Raw genomic sequence first — 8,576 nt, forward strand, 5'->3', positions numbered from 1 at the left:
AAATGTTTTTGTGAAACAAACAAATAACATCTGTTGTTTATCCAAAATTGAAATTTAACTTGGCATTCTGTATTTTATTCGGTAAATTTCTAACCCTGACTCTGTGTTGGTAAATGAAGAAATAAAGCTTATTTTAAAAGATTTTTCCCACAAGTTTGTATTGAAGAAGGAGGTTGGTATAGTAATTTTACAATTGTTTCCACCTAAAACTATTAGTATATGAATTAACTTGTATCTACAAGAAGAAATATCAAGCTAAACAGTCCAGATGAACACATTCCTCCAAAATAGACACTTAAGATGTTCCTGCCTATTCTCTAAACCAGTGGTTGTCAACCTTTTTGGCATTAGGGACCAGTTTCATGGAAGACAATTTTTCCACAGACAGGGTGGGCGGGGGATCATCAGGCCTTAGATTCTCATGAGGAGTACGCACCCTAGATGCCCTGCATGCCAGTTCACAAGAGGGTTAGCGTGCCTACGAGAATCCAGTGCCCTCGCGGATCTGACAGCAAGCTGAACTCCACTGGCCCGCAGGTCACCTCTTGCTGTGTGTCCGAGTTCCAGGAGTTGGGGACCCCTGCTCTAGACTAGATTTGCACAGTACAGTTGACCCTTGAACAGCATTGGTTTGGACTGTGTGGATGTACTTATACATAGATTTCTAAAAATAAATATATTGAAAAGTTTTTAGGAGATTAGAGACAATTTGAGAAAACTTGCAGACATACCGCCTAGCCTATAATATCAAAAACTTGTAAGTGGAATGGCATGAGTGGATAAAATATATGCGGATCGTAGTCCAGCTTATAATTTACTACCAAAACATACACAAATCTATTATAAATAGTCAAATTTTAACAAAATTTATGCAAACTTTTACAAACTGTACATGATTCCATTTCCTGTCAAGAAAAATGCAAACAAATATAAAAGATACAGTATTAAAGCCTAACTGCATAAAATACATACTCCACTACTGTAATAATTTTCTAGCCACCTTCTGTTGCTACCGTGGTAAGCTCAAGTGTTATGAGTAGCTACTTAAAACACAGTGAGACACTAATATTTCCACATGAGCAGTCTCCCTCCAGTAAACTGAGCTGAGCAGTAAAAGCGATATCTTGTATTTCTTGTGCATCTTTCATCATGTTTGGTGCAATACCTTAAAACTTGAATGACAACACAAGACCAATGCTACATGAAAGTGCTCCAAGAAGCAGAGAAAAGTCACAACATCACAGGAAAATTTTGAATCTTTTAATATGTTCTGTAGATTGCGTCTGCAGGTGCATCGGTCCACCATGTCAAGATAAATAAATCCAACCTAAGGACCACTATTAGAAAAGAAAATGTATGAAGCCCTTTCTGCAGCTACACCAACAGATGCAGAGACCATTCACTTTTTGCAGAATACCTTTTTATCTCATATTGAAAATGCAGCTTTCATGTGAATGTAGGATTGCCCTAAGAAGGTCATACATGTAGACTCTGGTATGATTTGAGAAAAAGAAGCCATTATATGAGAACTTACAGCAAAAAGAAGTTGAAATACCTATCTGGAGAATTTAATGCCAGCAAAGGATGGTTTGATAATTTTCAAAAGAGGTTTGTCTTTTAAAAAGTCAAGATAATAAAAGAGGCAGTTTCTGCCCACTGAGAGGCAGTAAACAAATTCCCAGATACCATTAAGAAATTTTTGAGGAGAAAGGCAGATTTTTAAAGCAGACAAAAGTGCCTTAGCCTGGGGGGAACAAAGCCACAACATACCCTTACTGGTATGAAAGAGAAGTCAGCACAAGAATTTAAGGCAGAAAGAGGTAGGCTAACTCTTGAACAAATGCAGTTGTGTCATCACTATGGTCAGGACTGCCTTTATCTACAAAACTGCAAGCACCCAAGCCTTGAGGGAAAAAGATAAGCACCAGCTTATTCTGTCATACAACAAGAAGCTCTGGATTGGTTCCATTGATGCTTTGTCCCCAACTGTCAAGTCAGAAAGTGCCTTGCCAGTAAGGGACTGCCCTTTAAAGTCCTTTCAGTTTTGGACTATACCCTTGGCCACTCAGAAACCTTACGAATTAAACATTGAAGGCATCAAAGTGGCTAAATTGTCCCAAACATAATATCTCCAACTCAGGCTCTAGATCAAGGAAACACAAGGCTCATTACACACAGCACTCTATATATAAAGGATTGTCAAGGATATGGAAGAAAATCCCAACAGAGAGTACATCATGCCTGTACATCATACCTGTATGGAAGATGCCACTTATTAAATTTAAAAAGCCATGAAAGAGACCAAGCCCAAAACAATATATTTCTGCTGGAGAAAACAGTATCCAGATGATGTACATGACTTCACAAGATTTATGACAGAACCATTCAAGAATATCAGAAAAAAAGATCATGAATACGGCCAAAAAGGTGAGGATTGAAGCATTTCAAGATATGGATTTTAGAGAAAGCCAGGAGCAAGTAGACACCACACCAGCAGAATGAACAGAAGATGGCTTGATTGAGATGATTACTTTCAAACCAGTGCCAGACAGTGAGGAAGGTATAGAAGCCAGAAAACAAATCGACATCAGGCAATCTAGCAGAAGGGTTTGAATTATTCAAGACTGCTTTTGACTTATTTAATGACATGCACTGTTCTATGATACAGGCACAAAAATTAGAGCACACAGTGGAAGGATGATTGGGATGATGTACCAACATGTTTAGAGAAATGAAAAAGCAAAAAAGTCAAATTATAGAGTATTTCCATAAAGTTACACGAAGTGTGCCTGCCTCTCTCGCCTCCCCTACCACCTTTGATTCCCCTTTCGTAACTGCCAACCCCAGGACAGCAAGACCAACCTCTCTTCTTTCTTCTCCACTTCAGCCTACAATGTGGAGATGGTGAAGACAAAGACCTTTATGATGACCTGCTTTCACCTAATGAATATTAAATATATGCTCTCTTCCTTGTGAATTTCTTAAGTACTTTTTATTTTCTCTGGTTCTTACTCTATTGTAAGAATACAGTATGTAATAACACACAAATTGTGTGTTAATCTACTGTTTATCAGTCAGGCTTTTGGGCAACAGTAGGCTATTAGTAGTTACTTTTTGGGAGGATTCAAACGTTATAAGTGAATTTTTAACTGCATGAGGCGTTGATGCCCCTAAAACCCATGCTGCTCAAGCACTACCTGTATTCCAAGATTATTTGTTTTCATTTTCTTCTCTTGCTCAACATTACAAAAATAAAAGCATGAAACTCAGAAAAGAGAAGAGGAAAAAAATCAATATTTCCCACCTGCTCATTATTTTATAACTTCTTTCTGATAATTGAATATCTCAGGCCTTATGAAATTTGAATATGTTTATTTCTTATGTAAACTTTCATTCATAGTGAATGATTTTTTTCCAGTATCGGGAAATTTTTATTGTAAGTACCTCTTTATGCAAACATAAGTTCTTTTTCTCAGTAAAATAATTGTCTGTTCTCCCAGTGTTCAAGGAGTACTACTGAAATGAGATCATGTTACCTCCCAATCTCAAAAAGGTCTTTGTCTTAATGTGAGAGATTCAGATGTATTCTTTTTGCCTTGCTTAATTCTTGAGGCTTGGTTTCAAGATTACATGTCCACATTTGCATGGAGGGCAATGCAAACTTCTGAGTTTTCTTATTGTTTCACACTCACCTGAACAATTCTCAATTTTTCATTCTTTAATTCTATGTATAGCAAGTCCTATTTTGTATATATATTGTGTAAATATACATGTACATATACGTATATTTGTATATATATATACACATATATAGCATATATGTAGATATGGATATGTGATTTGATAACTAGAGTCAAAAGCTTTGGATGCACTGGGGAAAACCATGGACCCTAAAGGCTCTATGCTTAATCATTGACCATTGTGAACTAGTAGCCAAAATAAGAAGCCTGTTCATTGGATTTTTAAAAATTGAACTACAAGTCAACACAATTCATTAGAACTGGAGCTAATTGCAACCTTTTGAAGGGAATTAAGTTGGAACCACCTTATTATCTTCTATAACTCTGAATCAAAAATTTCATGGGGGCATATATAGCTAAGAATGCCCACACAAATGTGTCCCTGTTTAAAGGGAAAGGAAAAACCCCGTTCATGTTTCTCTCACCAAGATAAGATTCCTTCCTCTCCAAATTTTTTAAGTCTCTCATCTGTAACAACTTGGTTAGTGAAATTGATTCCTTATACATTATACCATAAACTTTAAGTTACATGAAGGCAGTTGGAGCCTCACTCACCTTTTAAATCTCCTGATCAAATACCATGACACAGATTCCAGGTTTTTGTTTTTTTTCCTTAATTGTGGTCAAACCATGACATACAGTCTGCCAACTTAACCTGTGATTTACCATCTTAAACTTTACATTTTAAAGTATACAGCTTAGTCTTGTTAAGTATACTCACATTACTATGACACAGATCTCCAGAAACTTCTCTTGCAAGCCTGAAACTCTCTTATCTGTTGGACAACGCCTTTCTCTTCTCCTGACAAATTCCAGCTTTTAAGTTGATCATATTTATGAGTTATAGACTGAAAGATTAAGTGAGGGGCTCCTATTGGTATAATTATTGTCTTTTTATTTATTTATTTTATTTTTTGAATTGGAGTGTCACTCAGTTGCCCAGACTGGAGTGCAGTGGCTACTCCCGGCCACCGCAGCCTCGACCTGCTGGGCTCCAGCGATCCTTCCGCCTCAGTCTTCCAAGTGGCTGGAACTACAGGCACGCGCTACCACGCCCGGCTAATTTTTTGATTTATTGTAGAGATGAGGTCTTGTCAAGTTGCCCAGGCGAGTTTCGAACCCGCGGGCTCAGGCAGTCCACTCACCTCGGCCTCCCAAGGTGCGGGATGACAGGCTGAGCCACCGAGCCCGGTTTATTGCCATTTTCTTAAAGTGCTGTCTTTTAGTATTTTAAACCCATGAGTGATTATCCTTTTGTAAGCTAACTATGTGGGGGATATTAGCCAAGGCAAAAAAATGGAAAGATTTTCTATGGAGAAGTGAAGTTTGAAACACTTGGGTTAAGACATGTGCCCCGTGTGTTTGCTTACTAGTTAACTTCTAGAGAAGATCCTGCCCCTATCCTATTGATACTGTAAGAAAAAAAAGCATAAGGTCTTCTAAAAATAAGAATAAGCTCATCTTCTTAAAATGCATCTACAACCTTGATACGCCATGGCTTTATATAAATTAGAGCTTTTGCTGAGGCCTCTGGATGTCAGTAATTCTAAATCATCACTTTGAACTGTATGTTTGTAGGATTGCAGTCATGAAGACAATTAATTGAGCAAGGTTAAATGTCCGAGGAGCCATAAATTCTTCAAATACTAATGCATTTATCACTACGAAATTGTTTGCTATTTAATCCTTTTATTTTTTACTTTCTCCTTTTTTGTTTTTCATTCTACCATTCTTTTTCTCTTCCTCCACCTTGTATTTTTTTCAGAATTGTTCAAAAAAACAAACCTAAAACCATCATGGAAAAAAATCAATCCCTTGAAAATTGAAGAAAGCTTGGTGGAAATATTTTTTAAATTAAATTTTATATTTAAAATGTTTATTTATTACTTCCAAAAGACCCCTGGGAATTTAGACAGGACAAATCATATGAGCATCTGAGCCATAAGATGGGCATAACCCTATATGTTCTTACTTTGAAGTCCCCAGGAGACATCAGGGAAACTAAATGTTCCATTAGTGATGCTAAGAGAAACTCAGTGTCCTACTGGACGCTCCCTGTGCCAAAATCAATAAGAGTGGAGACACAAAGATCACCCAGGCCCCTCTGCTCTCGAGTCGCTTAACATTAAGCAAGAAGATAAAGAAAATAGATCGTAATCAATAAAACATGTGCTAGACACTGATCAAATAAAGTGTTGTAGTTCAAAATAATGTGGAATGCAATGTAAGTTTCTGCTAGAAGATAAGAGGGTGGATGTGTAAGATTGGACTTGGAAGATTAGATACGGTGTTTGTAGGTAGGCCAGTGAGAAAAGTTCTAGGTGGAATAGCACGGGGAAAAAGTTTTGAAGACAGTTCCGTGACTTTGAACTGAAGGCAAGTCTGTTTAAACAATTCAGTATGTATTAGTCAAATATTTTACTCTTCTTAGCTTTACTGTCTTCATCTGTAAAATAAATTTTAATAGCATCTACCTCACAGGATTTGATGAAAATTAAGTGAGGTAATACATGGAAAGCGCTTAGTAAAAGGCATGGCACATAACGAATGCTAATTTTTAAAGAAAAATTTATTAAGAAAATATGGGAAACAGCATAAGTCTGAGCCTTGACTCATAATGAATTTTATTCAGATCTTTGTGAATAAGTAAAAGAAATGTGCAACGCAGATCTCCACAGTAGGCTGAGACAAGAATATAATTTGAGCTCTTCTGGGAAAAGAAAATGAAGTCTTTGTATTTATTAGATTGAAGTGTCCACTTCTTTTCACATTTTCAGTTATATGATTTTCTTGATATAGTATCTTCTAAGACAAACCCTATTTGTCATAATGACCCCCTAAAAGTTAAAAAAAAATAAAAATAAACACCTGCATACTTGATCTCTCACTATAGTGAAAATAAATATGTACATCCTTTCTATGGTAAAACTACAATCCTATAATCAATTGGCAGGTGGACCATTAAAAAAAACTAATTGTTTAATCATTGTTAGACAAAATACTAGTCCTCATTAAGTATGTAGATAAGCTTAAGCATTTGTAAGAATACGGCAAGATACTTCATTTAAAACGTATATGTGTGAAGTGCTGTACGAATACCATTTACAGCTTGATTTGGTTTCCATAGGTCTTTCAAAACACATGCTTGCTCAAAACGAGTGCTCTTTAAATTTGTGCTTAATTTATTTTGTGATTATTTCTTTCATACTTTTAAATGACAAGTTGTAATCTCCCCCCTCCTCCCCACCCCCACCCCTGCTGGCATGGATTAACTGTTGCCCACTGCCAGGCACATGGACTCACCCATACAGGCTACATAATCCCTAACATGCTGCTGGAAACTCTATCCACTTCTCTCTCACTCAATAAAGTTTCTTAAAAGGCAAATAAACATATGCTATCATTTAGAGAAAGCTTTAAATCTTATCCAACGTTTAAAAAATAAATGCTGAATAAGTTGGTATTCTGAATACTACTGATAAGAAACAGTCACCTATTCCACATCAGACAATCCATCATTAGGAATAGATTGTGGTTATGCTGTGGTTTGTAAGTATTTCTCTAAGACATTGGTCAGTGAGTTCAGCTGAGGCATTCTGAGATGATCCAGATAATCCTGAAGCAGTAACGCCTAGGACGAAGATACTCCCTTTGTTAGGAAATGAATGAGAGTCTTATTCCAATTCCTCAGAAGAGGAGATTTCCTTGGTGAGAGATCAGTGCTGTGCAGGGTGATGGCAATGTATAAGTTGTGAATTAAAGAGGATATTCAAACTGTTGGTCACAATGGCAATCTGAGGAAAGGGCAGTCGTGACAAGATTCTGCTGAACAGTTTTTATCATACACGTTGTAGACAGGAAGAGTTGGAGGATGTCACCTTGAAAACATGACTAGTCTGGGTAAATTATAAATATATGACATTTCTAACACAACCTATCATCTCACATCGGGATCTTCAGGCTAGGAATCCTTGTCGTTTTTTGATAAATTGCACAAGGCAATAAGTATGTGTTATTCCAACATATTCCCCCACTTCGCCTAACCAACACACATACGTATGTTTAGTTCACTCAGACATCAGAGGCAACTGCTTTTTTTAAACCTGAATTGTACGTGTAGAGAAAGGACACTCTGTTCTGTGATCTTAATATCGTGGCCTTGGCGCTCAGTGCTCACAACAGAATAGAGTGTGTGTGCTTCAGGAACTTGAATTCTGCCCAGAGTGTCTCCATGGTCTACACAGGACCATAGACTTTGCCCTATGAGAGTCCATCTCTCCTCTCTCCTACTTCGTTCCCTCTGGGACTTTTACTCTCTCATTCTGTGTTTAGCCTCATTCTAAGGCATGGCATCTCGGCATGCCATGTTCTCCATACCATCTTATTTGTGCCTTTTACCTGAAACGCTACACCATACACTCATGTGCTGAACTCCTACTCATCAGTTGAGACCTATCTTAAGAGTCTCCTGGCCTGTGAAATTTTTCCTGAACCTACCAGATAAAGTTAGTAATCCTTTTTACGTGACAGTCTTGAATCCTATAGGTTTTTTTTCCATTTAAGTACGAATCATACTCAACTGAAATTATTTGATTACTTGCTTGCCTTTCTAGACTTGGATCTTCCAGTACCATCAGAAAGCATATGACTCATAATCAGAAGTTCAATAAAATATGATAAATACATAAAGATACATTGAAAATAAAGGTGAATGGAAACAGACATTTATAGCAGAAGGAGAATGATTAAGATGAGTATTTAATTAATCATTTAATTTAACACTTAGGATAGCTGATCATATGTTTGAGTAGGTACCAACAGCTACTGTCTAGATTG

This window comes from Carlito syrichta, unplaced genomic scaffold (genome assembly GCF_000164805.1).
Source record: "Carlito syrichta isolate Samal-C Ts95f unplaced genomic scaffold, Tarsius_syrichta-2.0.1 Scaffold308204, whole genome shotgun sequence".
NCBI lineage: Eukaryota > Metazoa > Chordata > Mammalia > Primates > Tarsiidae > Carlito > Carlito syrichta.